Below are 14,260 nucleotides of genomic sequence, written 5' to 3'. Positions count from 1 at the left end.
AAATTATCCCCCAGTGTCTCCATCTGCTGGCGGTATTGAATAAGCATTGCTGCACTGATGGGGTATGCATTAGACGAAAAAAAAGAAGAAAAAGAAGAATAATACGCCCAGAAAAGAGGCGAAAAGGAGAAAAACGTAAAAAAACGTGAAAAAAAAGTAAGAGGAAGAGAAGGGAAAAAAAGGTGGAAATGGGTTTAAAAGTGATTTCGGCGGAGAATATATATATATATATATATATATATATATATATATATATATATATATATATATATATATACGCGCACACACACACATATATATAAACGTATTCTCCGTTGAGATATTGCAGCCGCTGCTGTGTCCAGGCCCAGGAGCCTTAGCACTGTGCTGTGATGTCACTCAATACCACTGACATCACTAGGTGTAAACAACATCTCTCCTTTGCTGTGTATGTGACTATGGAGCTGTTTGGTGATGTCGTCTATTATGGCCTTCATAGAAGCAACAGGAGATTGTTGCATCCATCTAGAACCCTCAGAACTACAGTGCTATGATGTCACTCACTTCCACAGGCCTTGCAGAGTGTAAACAACAACAACCCAGCTTTGTTGTGTATGTAACCATAGGGATTTGTGATGTCACCTAGAACCTTCACAGCAGCGACAGCTTTATGAGGAGCATCAGCACTGCTCTGCCTGAGCAGAACCATCACCGCCATAGGTTGTCAAATAACCCGGATTTAACCCACACAGGTAAGTCCAATGGGGTGCAGGCATGTCCTCTATGCTTACAGCTTCCCGTGGGTGTTGGTTTGATACCGTTTGGGGACAGCCAAGGAGGCATCTGCAGGCAACAAAGGTAGGTGTGTGCTTGTGTGTGTGTTTCCTATGCAGATCCTAAGCCCAGTGTCACATGCAAGTAGGAGGAGTAAGAAGGGTTCCTGGCAAATCCGGGTTATGGATTGCATTTAAAAAGGCCCCGTGGGAGTGCAATGGGCCCCTGTCTTGCTGCTTAGCAATAATGGTATGGGTTTAGGTTCTGCTGTGTGTACTGGTGGTTGACTGCCCCCCAGCCCAGAGTGTGCATGGAAAATTGTCTGGCAGCCTCCCTGACAGCAAGCAGTGATAGTGCCCATGAAGGGGACCTTGTTGGGCCCGCCCCTTTCACGGTTATCGCTTCTCGGCCTTTTGGCTAAGATCAAGTGTAGTATCTGTTCTTATCAGTTTAATATCTGATACGTCCCCTATCTGGGGACCATATATTAAATGGATTTTTGAGAACGGGGGCCGATTTCGAAGCTTGCTTCCGTCGCCCTATGCATTGACCCGATATGGCAGTATCTTCGGGTACAGTGCACCACCCCTTACAGGGTTAAAAAGAAAGATTCCTACTTTCATTGCTACCTGCTTGCTGGCTAGCCAGCTAGCCAGCCCTGTGGGCCTTGCTGCTGCAGCCAAAAAACAAAAGGTGGTGCTGCTGCTGCTGCTTCTGCTGCTTCTGCTTGTGTCTGGCCGCTGTTGGAGCGTCCAGGCACAGGACTTCTGCTGCTGCTGACTAAATGGCCTCCTTAATTGGATCATTTGAGTAGCCAGCACACCTGTGCAGGTAGGGCATGACATGATAGGCAGCTGCCTTGATAGCGGGTGGGTGCTGAATGTTCCTAATTGACAAAATAAGATTAATGCTTATGAAGAAATATAAAATCTCATCCCTTCCCCAATATCGCGCCACACCCCTACCCCTTAATTCCCTGGTTGAACTTGATGGACATATGTCTTTTTTCGACCGTACTAACTATGTAACTATGTAACATAACATGGGGGGGGGGGGGGGGGTCTCCTGGCTGTTCACACAGGTGTGTCATTGCTGTACATTGACCATGCATTGCTTCTGTGGTATTGCAAAGGCAAAGACAAATGCTTCCAGCCATCCATTGCACTAATGGATTGGTCATCAGCTGGCTGTCTATGTCCCGCATCAATATAGACCAAAGTACAGAGGGTTAGGCTATGCTATTGTGCACCTACCTGATGCATCAGAAGGTGCGAGGCCCTTGCTAAATTCTGTGCACAGACTTTGAGATCTATACTTTAGACTGTATCTAAACCTGCTCCAACATGGACTGACATTCTGGCCTACTTTCAGCCGATGCGACTTGTCTGTCGCTGAACAGTCGCTTTTTATGTATTCAGCACCTATGTATAATGTTGTAAAAATGCTCTAGAAGCTAAAGTCGCAGAAATGTCACACATATTTGGCCTGCAACTTTCTGTGCGACAAATTCAGACAGGAAAAATCAGTATAAATCCTTAGAAAATTATCCCCCAGTGTCTCCATCTGCTGGCGGTATTGAATAAGCATTGCTGCACTGATGGGGTATGCATTAGACGAAAAAAAAGAAGAAAAAGAAGAATAATACGCCCAGAAAAGAGGCGAAAAGGAGAAAAACGTAAAAAAACGTGAAAAAAAAGTAAGAGGAAGAGAAGGGAAAAAAAGGTGGAAATGGGTTTAAAAGTGATTTCGGCGGAGAATATATATATATATATATATATATATATATATATATATATATATATATACGCGCACACACACACATATATATAAACGTATTCTCCGTTGAGATATTGCAGCCGCTGCTGTGTCCAGGCCCAGGAGCCTTAGCACTGTGCTGTGATGTCACTCAATACCACTGACATCACTAGGTGTAAACAACATCTCTCCTTTGCTGTGTATGTGACTATGGAGCTGTTTGGTGATGTCGTCTATTATGGCCTTCATAGAAGCAACAGGAGATTGTTGCATCCATCTAGAACCCTCAGAACTACAGTGCTATGATGTCACTCACTTCCACAGGCCTTGCAGAGTGTAAACAACAACAACCCAGCTTTGTTGTGTATGTAACCATAGGGATTTGTGATGTCACCTAGAACCTTCACAGCAGCGACAGCTTTATGAGGAGCATCAGCACTGCTCTGCCTGAGCAGAACCATCACCGCCATAGGTTGTCAAATAACCCGGATTTAACCCACACAGGTAAGTCCAATGGGGTGCAGGCATGTCCTCTATGCTTACAGCTTCCCGTGGGTGTTGGTTTGATACCGTTTGGGGACAGCCAAGGAGGCATCTGCAGGCAACAAAGGTAGGTGTGTGCTTGTGTGTGTGTTTCCTATGCAGATCCTAAGCCCAGTGTCACATGCAAGTAGGAGGAGTAAGAAGGGTTCCTGGCAAATCCGGGTTATGGATTGCATTTAAAAAGGCCCCGTGGGAGTGCAATGGGCCCCTGTCTTGCTGCTTAGCAATAATGGTATGGGTTTAGGTTCTGCTGTGTGTACTGGTGGTTGACTGCCCCCCAGCCCAGAGTGTGCATGGAAAATTGTCTGGCAGCCTCCCTGACAGCAAGCAGTGATAGTGCCCATGAAGGGGACCTTGTTGGGCCCGCCCCTTTCACGGTTATCGCTTCTCGGCCTTTTGGCTAAGATCAAGTGTAGTATCTGTTCTTATCAGTTTAATATCTGATACGTCCCCTATCTGGGGACCATATATTAAATGGATTTTTGAGAACGGGGGCCGATTTCGAAGCTTGCTTCCGTCGCCCTATGCATTGACCCGATATGGCAGTATCTTCGGGTACAGTGCACCACCCCCTTACAGGGTTAAAAAGAAAGATTCCTACTTTCATTGCTACCTGCTTGCTGGCTAGCCAGCTAGCCAGCCCTGTGGGCCTTGCTGCTGCAGCCAAAAAACAAAAGGTGGTGCTGCTGCTGCTGCTTCTGCTGCTTCTGCTTGTGTCTGGCCGCTGTTGGAGCGTCCAGGCACAGGACTTCTGCTGCTGCTGACTAAATGGCCTCCTTAATTGGATCATTTGAGTAGCCAGCACACCTGTGCAGGTAGGGCATGACATGATAGGCAGCTGCCTTGATAGCGGGTGGGTGCTGAATGTTCCTAATTGACAAAATAAGATTAATGCTTATGAAGAAATATAAAATCTCATCCCTTCCCCAATATCGCGCCACACCCCTACCCCTTAATTCCCTGGTTGAACTTGATGGACATATGTCTTTTTTCGACCGTACTAACTATGTAACTATGTAACATAACATGGGGGGGGGGGTCTCCTGGCTGTTCACACAGGTGTGTCATTGCTGTACATTGACCATGCATTGCTTCTGTGGTATTGCAAAGGCAAAGACAAATGCTTCCAGCCATCCATTGCACTAATGGATTGGTCATCAGCTGGCTGTCTATGTCCCGCATCAATATAGACCAAAGTACAGAGGGTTAGGCTATGCTATTGTGCACCTACCTGATGCATCAGAAGGTGCGAGGCCCTTGCTAAATTCTGTGCACAGACTTTGAGATCTATACTTTAGACTGTATCTAAACCTGCTCCAACATGGACTGACATTCTGGCCTACTTTCAGCCGATGCGACTTGTCTGTCGCTGAACAGTCGCTTTTTATGTATTCAGCACCTATGTATAATGTTGTAAAAATGCTCTAGAAGCTAAAGTCGCAGAAATGTCACACATATTTGGCCTGCAACTTTCTGTGCGACAAATTCAGACAGGAAAAATCAGTATAAATCCTTAGAAAATTATCCCCCAGTGTCTCCATCTGCTGGCGGTATTGAATAAGCATTGCTGCACTGATGGGGTATGCATTAGACGAAAAAAAAGAAGAAAAAGAAGAATAATACGCCCAGAAAAGAGGCGAAAAGGAGAAAAACGTAAAAAAACGTGAAAAAAAAGTAAGAGGAAGAGAAGGGAAAAAAAGGTGGAAATGGGTTTAAAAGTGATTTCGGCGGAGAAATATATATATATATATATATATATATATATATATATATATATATATACGCGCACACACACACATATATATAAACGTATTCTCCGTTGAGATATTGCAGCCGCTGCTGTGTCCAGGCCCAGGAGCCTTAGCACTGTGCTGTGATGTCACTCAATACCACTGACATCACTAGGTGTAAACAACATCTCTCCTTTGCTGTGTATGTGACTATGGAGCTGTTTGGTGATGTCGTCTATTATGGCCTTCATAGAAGCAACAGGAGATTGTTGCATCCATCTAGAACCCTCAGAACTACAGTGCTATGATGTCACTCACTTCCACAGGCCTTGCAGAGTGTAAACAACAACAACCCAGCTTTGTTGTGTATGTAACCATAGGGATTTGTGATGTCACCTAGAACCTTCACAGCAGCGACAGCTTTATGAGGAGCATCAGCACTGCTCTGCCTGAGCAGAACCATCACCACCATAGGTTGTCAAATAACCCGGATTTAACCCACACAGGTAAGTCCAATGGGGTGCAGGCATGTCCTCTATGCTTACAGCTTCCCGTGGGTGTTGGTTTGATACCGTTTGGGGACAGCCAAGGAGGCATCTGCAGGCAACAAAGGTAGGTGTGTGCTTGTGTGTGTGTTTCCTATGCAGATCCTAAGCCCAGTGTCACATGCAAGTAGGAGGAGTAAGAAGGGTTCCTGGCAAATCCGGGTTATGGATTGCATTTAAAAAGGCCCCGTGGGAGTGCAATGGGCCCCTGTCTTGCTGCTTAGCAATAATGGTATGGGTTTAGGTTCTGCTGTGTGTACTGGTGGTTGACTGCCCCCCAGCCCAGAGTGTGCATGGAAAATTGTCTGGCAGCCTCCCTGACAGCAAGCAGTGATAGTGCCGGACCTTGTTGGGCCCGCCCCTTTCACGGTTATCGCTTCTCGGCCTTTTGGCTAAGATCAAGTGTAGTATCTGTTCTTATCAGTTTAATATCTGATACGTCCCCTATCTGGGGACCATATATTAAATGGATTTTTGAGAACGGGGGCCGATTTCGAAGCTTGCTTCCGTCGCCCTATGCATTGACCCGATATGGCAGTATCTTCGGGTACAGTGCACCACCCCCTTACAGGGTTAAAAAGAAAGATTCCTACTTTCATTGCTACCTGCTTGCTGGCTAGCCAGCTAGCCAGCCCTGTGGGCCTTGCTGCTGCAGCCAAAAAACAAAAGGTGGTGCTGCTGCTGCTGCTTCTGCTGCTTCTGCTTGTGTCTGGCCGCTGTTGGAGCGTCCAGGCACAGGACTTCTGCTGCTGCTGACTAAATGGCCTCCTTAATTGGATCATTTGAGTAGCCAGCACACCTGTGCAGGTAGGGCATGACATGATAGGCAGCTGCCTTGATAGCGGGTGGGTGCTGAATGTTCCTAATTGACAAAATAAGATTAATGCTTATGAAGAAATATAAAATCTCATCCCTTCCCCAATATCGCGCCACACCCCTACCCCTTAATTCCCTGGTTGAACTTGATGGACATATGTCTTTTTTCGACCGTACTAACTATGTAACTATGTAACATAACATGGGGGGGGGGGGGGGGGGGGTCTCCTGGCTGTTCACACAGGTGTGTCATTGCTGTACATTGACCATGCATTGCTTCTGTGGTATTGCAAAGGCAAAGACAAATGCTTCCAGCCATCCATTGCACTAATGGATTGGTCATCAGCTGGCTGTCTATGTCCCGCATCAATATAGACCAAAGTACAGAGGGTTAGGCTATGCTATTGTGCACCTACCTGATGCATCAGAAGGTGCGAGGCCCTTGCTAAATTCTGTGCACAGACTTTGAGATCTATACTTTAGACTGTATCTAAACCTGCTCCAACATGGACTGACATTCTGGCCTACTTTCAGCCGATGCGACTTGTCTGTCGCTGAACAGTCGCTTTTTATGTATTCAGCACCTATGTATAATGTTGTAAAAATGCTCTAGAAGCTAAAGTCGCAGAAATGTCACACATATTTGGCCTGCAACTTTCTGTGCGACAAATTCAGACAGGAAAAATCAGTATAAATCCTTAGAAAATTATCCCCCAGTGTCTCCATCTGCTGGCGGTATTGAATAAGCATTGCTGCACTGATGGGGTATGCATTAGACGAAAAAAAAGAAGAAAAAGAAGAATAATACGCCCAGAAAAGAGGCGAAAAGGAGAAAAACGTAAAAAAACGTGAAAAAAAAGTAAGAGGAAGAGAAGGGAAAAAAAGGTGGAAATGGGTTTAAAAGTGATTTCGGCGGAGAAATATATATATATATATATATATATATATATATATATATATATATACGCGCACACACACACATATATATAAACGTATTCTCCGTTGAGATATTGCAGCCGCTGCTGTGTCCAGGCCCAGGAGCCTTAGCACTGTGCTGTGATGTCACTCAATACCACTGACATCACTAGGTGTAAACAACATCTCTCCTTTGCTGTGTATGTGACTATGGAGCTGTTTGGTGATGTCGTCTATTATGGCCTTCATAGAAGCAACAGGAGATTGTTGCATCCATCTAGAACCCTCAGAACTACAGTGCTATGATGTCACTCACTTCCACAGGCCTTGCAGAGTGTAAACAACAACAACCCAGCTTTGTTGTGTATGTAACCATAGGGATTTGTGATGTCACCTAGAACCTTCACAGCAGCGACAGCTTTATGAGGAGCATCAGCACTGCTCTGCCTGAGCAGAACCATCACCGCCATAGGTTGTCAAATAACCCGGATTTAACCCACACAGGTAAGTCCAATGGGGTGCAGGCATGTCCTCTATGCTTACAGCTTCCCGTGGGTGTTGGTTTGATACCGTTTGGGGACAGCCAAGGAGGCATCTGCAGGCAACAAAGGTAGGTGTGTGCTTGTGTGTGTGTTTCCTATGCAGATCCTAAGCCCAGTGTCACATGCAAGTAGGAGGAGTAAGAAGGGTTCCTGGCAAATCCGGGTTATGGATTGCATTTAAAAAGGCCCCGTGGGAGTGCAATGGGCCCCTGTCTTGCTGCTTAGCAATAATGGTATGGGTTTAGGTTCTGCTGTGTGTACTGGTGGTTGACTGCCCCCCAGCCCAGAGTGTGCATGGAAAATTGTCTGGCAGCCTCCCTGACAGCAAGCAGTGATAGTGCCCATGAAGGGGACCTTGTTGGGCCCGCCCCTTTCACGGTTATCGCTTCTCGGCCTTTTGGCTAAGATCAAGTGTAGTATCTGTTCTTATCAGTTTAATATCTGATACGTCCCCTATCTGGGGACCATATATTAAATGGATTTTTGAGAACGGGGGCCGATTTCGAAGCTTGCTTCCGTCGCCCTATGCATTGACCCGATATGGCAGTATCTTCGGGTACAGTGCACCACCCCCTTACAGGGTTAAAAAGAAAGATTCCTACTTTCATTGCTACCTGCTTGCTGGCTAGCCAGCTAGCCAGCCCTGTGGGCCTTGCTGCTGCAGCCAAAAAACAAAAGGTGGTGCTGCTGCTGCTGCTTCTGCTGCTTCTGCTTGTGTCTGGCCGCTGTTGGAGCGTCCAGGCACAGGACTTCTGCTGCTGCTGACTAAATGGCCTCCTTAATTGGATCATTTGAGTAGCCAGCACACCTGTGCAGGTAGGGCATGACATGATAGGCAGCTGCCTTGATAGCGGGTGGGTGCTGAATGTTCCTAATTGACAAAATAAGATTAATGCTTATGAAGAAATATAAAATCTCATCCCTTCCCCAATATCGCGCCACACCCCTACCCCTTAATTCCCTGGTTGAACTTGATGGACATATGTCTTTTTTCGACCGTACTAACTATGTAACTATGTAACATAACATGGGGGGGGGGGGGGGGGGGTCTCCTGGCTGTTCACACAGGTGTGTCATTGCTGTACATTGACCATGCATTGCTTCTGTGGTATTGCAAAGGCAAAGACAAATGCTTCCAGCCATCCATTGCACTAATGGATTGGTCATCAGCTGGCTGTCTATGTCCCGCATCAATATAGACCAAAGTACAGAGGGTTAGGCTATGCTATTGTGCACCTACCTGATGCATCAGAAGGTGCGAGGCCCTTGCTAAATTCTGTGCACAGACTTTGAGATCTATACTTTAGACTGTATCTAAACCTGCTCCAACATGGACTGACATTCTGGCCTACTTTCAGCCGATGCGACTTGTCTGTCGCTGAACAGTCGCTTTTTATGTATTCAGCACCTATGTATAATGTTGTAAAAATGCTCTAGAAGCTAAAGTCGCAGAAATGTCACACATATTTGGCCTGCAACTTTCTGTGCGACAAATTCAGACAGGAAAAATCAGTATAAATCCTTAGAAAATTATCCCCCAGTGTCTCCATCTGCTGGCGGTATTGAATAAGCATTGCTGCACTGATGGGGTATGCATTAGACGAAAAAAAAGAAGAAAAAGAAGAATAATACGCCCAGAAAAGAGGCGAAAAGGAGAAAAACGTAAAAAAACGTGAAAAAAAAGTAAGAGGAAGAGAAGGGAAAAAAAGGTGGAAATGGGTTTAAAAGTGATTTCGGCGGAGAAATATATATATATATATATATATATATATATATATATATATATATATACGCGCACACACACACATATATATAAACGTATTCTCCGTTGAGATATTGCAGCCGCTGCTGTGTCCAGGCCCAGGAGCCTTAGCACTGTGCTGTGATGTCACTCAATACCACTGACATCACTAGGTGTAAACAACATCTCTCCTTTGCTGTGTATGTGACTATGGAGCTGTTTGGTGATGTCGTCTATTATGGCCTTCATAGAAGCAACAGGAGATTGTTGCATCCATCTAGAACCCTCAGAACTACAGTGCTATGATGTCACTCACTTCCACAGGCCTTGCAGAGTGTAAACAACAACAACCCAGCTTTGTTGTGTATGTAACCATAGGGATTTGTGATGTCACCTAGAACCTTCACAGCAGCGACAGCTTTATGAGGAGCATCAGCACTGCTCTGCCTGAGCAGAACCATCACCGCCATAGGTTGTCAAATAACCCGGATTTAACCCACACAGGTAAGTCCAATGGGGTGCAGGCATGTCCTCTATGCTTACAGCTTCCCGTGGGTGTTGGTTTGATACCGTTTGGGGACAGCCAAGGAGGCATCTGCAGGCAACAAAGGTAGGTGTGTGCTTGTGTGTGTGTTTCCTATGCAGATCCTAAGCCCAGTGTCACATGCAAGTAGGAGGAGTAAGAAGGGTTCCTGGCAAATCCGGGTTATGGATTGCATTTAAAAAGGCCCCGTGGGAGTGCAATGGGCCCCTGTCTTGCTGCTTAGCAATAATGGTATGGGTTTAGGTTCTGCTGTGTGTACTGGTGGTTGACTGCCCCCCAGCCCAGAGTGTGCATGGAAAATTGTCTGGCAGCCTCCCTGACAGCAAGCAGTGATAGTGCCCATGAAGGGGACCTTGTTGGGCCCGCCCCTTTCACGGTTATCGCTTCTCGGCCTTTTGGCTAAGATCAAGTGTAGTATCTGTTCTTATCAGTTTAATATCTGATACGTCCCCTATCTGGGGACCATATATTAAATGGATTTTTGAGAACGGGGGCCGATTTCGAAGCTTGCTTCCGTCGCCCTATGCATTGACCCGATATGGCAGTATCTTCGGGTACAGTGCACCACCCCCTTACAGGGTTAAAAAGAAAGATTCCTACTTTCATTGCTACCTGCTTGCTGGCTAGCCAGCTAGCCAGCCCTGTGGGCCTTGCTGCTGCAGCCAAAAAACAAAAGGTGGTGCTGCTGCTGCTGCTTCTGCTGCTTCTGCTTGTGTCTGGCCGCTGTTGGAGCGTCCAGGCACAGGACTTCTGCTGCTGCTGACTAAATGGCCTCCTTAATTGGATCATTTGAGTAGCCAGCACACCTGTGCAGGTAGGGCATGACATGATAGGCAGCTGCCTTGATAGCGGGTGGGTGCTGAATGTTCCTAATTGACAAAATAAGATTAATGCTTATGAAGAAATATAAAATCTCATCCCTTCCCCAATATCGCGCCACACCCCTACCCCTTAATTCCCTGGTTGAACTTGATGGACATATGTCTTTTTTCGACCGTACTAACTATGTAACTATGTAACATAACATGGGGGGGGGGGGGGGGTCTCCTGGCTGTTCACACAGGTGTGTCATTGCTGTACATTGACCATGCATTGCTTCTGTGGTATTGCAAAGGCAAAGACAAATGCTTCCAGCCATCCATTGCACTCATGGATTGGTCATCAGCTGGCTGTCTATGTCCCGCATCAATATAGACCAAAGTACAGAGGGTTAGGCTATGCTATTGTGCACCTACCTGATGCATCAGAAGGTGCGAGGCCCTTGCTAAATTCTGTGCACAGACTTTGAGATCTATACTTTAGACTGTATCTAAACCTGCTCCAACATGGACTGACATTCTGGCCTACTTTCAGCCGATGCGACTTGTCTGTCGCTGAACAGTCGCTTTTTATGTATTCAGCACCTATGTATAATGTTGTAAAAATGCTCTAGAAGCTAAAGTCGCAGAAATGTCACACATATTTGGCCTGCAACTTTCTGTGCGACAAATTCAGACAGGAAAAATCAGTATAAATCCTTAGAAAATTATCCCCCAGTGTCTCCATCTGCTGGCGGTATTGAATAAGCATTGCTGCACTGATGGGGTATGCATTAGACGAAAAAAAAGAAGAAAAAGAAGAATAATACGCCCAGAAAAGAGGCGAAAAGGAGAAAAACGTAAAAAAACGTGAAAAAAAAGTAAGAGGAAGAGAAGGGAAAAAAAGGTGGAAATGGGTTTAAAAGTGATTTCGGCGGAGATATATATATATATATATATATATATATATATATATATATATATACGCGCACACACACACATATATATAAACGTATTCTCCGTTGAGATATTGCAGCCGCTGCTGTGTCCAGGCCCAGGAGCCTTAGCACTGTGCTGTGATGTCACTCAATACCACTGACATCACTAGGTGTAAACAACATCTCTCCTTTGCTGTGTATGTGACTATGGAGCTGTTTGGTGATGTCGTCTATTATGGCCTTCATAGAAGCAACAGGAGATTGTTGCATCCATCTAGAACCCTCAGAACTACAGTGCTATGATGTCACTCACTTCCACAGGCCTTGCAGAGTGTAAACAACAACAACCCAGCTTTGTTGTGTATGTAACCATAGGGATTTGTGATGTCACCTAGAACCTTCACAGCAGCGACAGCTTTATGAGGAGCATCAGCACTGCTCTGCCTGAGCAGAACCATCACCGCCATAGGTTGTCAAATAACCCGGATTTAACCCACACAGGTAAGTCCAATGGGGTGCAGGCATGTCCTCTATGCTTACAGCTTCCCGTGGGTGTTGGTTTGATACCGTTTGGGGACAGCCAAGGAGGCATCTGCAGGCAACAAAGGTAGGTGTGTGCTTGTGTGTGTGTTTCCTATGCAGATCCTAAGCCCAGTGTCACATGCAAGTAGGAGGAGTAAGAAGGGTTCCTGGCAAATCCGGGTTATGAATTGCATTTAAAAAGGCCCCGTGGGAGTGCAATGGGCCCCTGTCTTGCTGCTTAGCAATAATGGTATGGGTTTAGGTTCTGCTGTGTGTACTGGTGGTTGACTGCCCCCCAGCCCAGAGTGTGCATGGAAAATTGTCTGGCAGCCTCCCTGACAGCAAGCAGTGATAGTGCCCATGAAGGGGACCTTGTTGGGCCCGCCCCTTTCACGGTTATCGCTTCTCGGCCTTTTGGCTAAGATCAAGTGTAGTATCTGTTCTTATCAGTTTAATATCTGATACGTCCCCTATCTGGGGACCATATATTAAATGGATTTTTGAGAACGGGGGCCGATTTCGAAGCTTGCTTCCGTCGCCCTATGCATTGACCCGATATGGCAGTATCTTCGGGTACAGTGCACCACCCCCTTACAGGGTTAAAAAGAAAGATTCCTACTTTCATTGCTACCTGCTTGCTGGCTAGCCAGCTAGCCAGCCCTGTGGGCCTTGCTGCTGCAGCCAAAAAACAAAAGGTGGTGCTGCTGCTGCTGCTTCTGCTGCTTCTGCTTGTGTCTGGCCGCTGTTGGAGCGTCCAGGCACAGGACTTCTGCTGCTGCTGACTAAATGGCCTCCTTAATTGGATCATTTGAGTAGCCAGCACACCTGTGCAGGTAGGGCATGACATGATAGGCAGCTGCCTTGATAGCGGGTGGGTGCTGAATGTTCCTAATTGACAAAATAAGATTAATGCTTATGAAGAAATATAAAATCTCATCCCTTCCCCAATATCGCGCCACACCCCTACCCCTTAATTCCCTGGTTGAACTTGATGGACATATGTCTTTTTTCGACCGTGCTAACTATGTAACTATGTAACATAACATGGGGGGGGGGGGGGGTCTCCTGGCTGTTCACACAGGTGTGTCATTGCTGTACATTGACCATGCATTGCTTCTGTGGTATTGCAAAGGCAAAGACAAATGCTTCCAGCCATCCATTGCACTAATGGATTGGTCATCAGCTGGCTGTCTATGTCCCGCATCAATATAGACCAAAGTACAGAGGGTTAGGCTATGCTATTGTGCACCTACCTGATGCATCAGAAGGTGCGAGGCCCTTGCTAAATTCTGTGCACAGACTTTGAGATCTATACTTTAGACTGTATCTAAACCTGCTCCAACATGGACTGACATTCTGGCCTACTTTCAGCCGATGCGACTTGTCTGTCGCTGAACAGTCGCTTTTTATGTATTCAGCACCTATGTATAATGTTGTAAAAATGCTCTAGAAGCTAAAGTCGCAGAAATGTCACACATATTTGGCCTGCAACTTTCTGTGCGACAAATTCAGACAGGAAAAATCAGTATAAATCCTTAGAAAATTATCCCCCAGTGTCTCCATCTGCTGGCGGTATTGAATAAGCATTGCTGCACTGATGGGGTATGCATTAGACGAAAAAAAAGAAGAAAAAGAAGAATAATACGCCCAGAAAAGAGGCGAAAAGGAGAAAAACGTAAAAAAACGTGAAAAAAAAGTAAGAGGAAGAGAAGGGAAAAAAAGGTGGAAATGGGTTTAAAAGTGATTTCGGCGGAGAAATATATATATATATATATATATATATATATATATATATATACGCGCACACACACACATATATATAAACGTATTCTCCGTTGAGATATTGCAGCCGCTGCTGTGTCCAGGCCCAGGAGCCTTAGCACTGTGCTGTGATGTCACTCAATACCACTGACATCACTAGGTGTAAACAACATCTCTCCTTTGCTGTGTATGTGACTATGGAGCTGTTTGGTGATGTCGTCTATTATGGCCTTCATAGAAGCAACAGGAGATTGTTGCATCCATCTAGAACCCTCAGAACTACAGTGCTATGATGTCACTCACTTCCACAGGCCTTGCAGAGTGTAAACAACAACAACCCAGCTTTGTTGTGTATGTA

General features: G+C 45.7%; 6 non-coding genes across 6 annotated transcripts; all 6 read left to right on the top strand.

Annotated features, from left to right (window-relative positions):
* The first annotated feature begins 1,150 nt into the window (after window positions 1-1,150).
* LOC130351393 (U2 spliceosomal RNA) lies at window positions 1,151-1,341 on the top strand. Its single transcript, XR_008888108.1, has one exon. It is a non-coding gene; the product is annotated as a U2 spliceosomal RNA (small nuclear RNA).
* Window positions 1,342-3,431: 2,090 nt separating this feature from the next.
* On the top strand, window positions 3,432-3,622 carry LOC130351392 (U2 spliceosomal RNA). Its single transcript, XR_008888107.1, has one exon. It is a non-coding gene; the product is annotated as a U2 spliceosomal RNA (small nuclear RNA).
* Window positions 3,623-5,698: 2,076 nt separating this feature from the next.
* On the top strand, window positions 5,699-5,889 carry LOC130351391 (U2 spliceosomal RNA). The gene has a single exon (XR_008888106.1). It is a non-coding gene; the product is annotated as a U2 spliceosomal RNA (small nuclear RNA).
* A 2,091-nt stretch (window positions 5,890-7,980) lies between these two features.
* LOC130351389 (U2 spliceosomal RNA) lies at window positions 7,981-8,171 on the top strand. The gene has a single exon (XR_008888104.1). It is a non-coding gene; the product is annotated as a U2 spliceosomal RNA (small nuclear RNA).
* Window positions 8,172-10,263: 2,092 nt separating this feature from the next.
* On the top strand, window positions 10,264-10,454 carry LOC130351387 (U2 spliceosomal RNA). Its single transcript, XR_008888103.1, has one exon. It is a non-coding gene; the product is annotated as a U2 spliceosomal RNA (small nuclear RNA).
* Window positions 10,455-12,539: 2,085 nt separating this feature from the next.
* Window positions 12,540-12,730, top strand: LOC130351386 (U2 spliceosomal RNA). Its single transcript, XR_008888102.1, has one exon. It is a non-coding gene; the product is annotated as a U2 spliceosomal RNA (small nuclear RNA).
* The last annotated feature ends 1,530 nt before the right edge of the window (window positions 12,731-14,260 follow it).

Source organism: Hyla sarda, unplaced genomic scaffold (assembly GCF_029499605.1).
Source record: "Hyla sarda isolate aHylSar1 unplaced genomic scaffold, aHylSar1.hap1 scaffold_973, whole genome shotgun sequence".
Taxonomy (NCBI): domain Eukaryota; kingdom Metazoa; phylum Chordata; class Amphibia; order Anura; family Hylidae; genus Hyla; species Hyla sarda.
The sequence above is the reverse complement of the archived record's forward strand: the minus strand, read 5'-3'. Positions and strand labels throughout refer to the sequence as shown.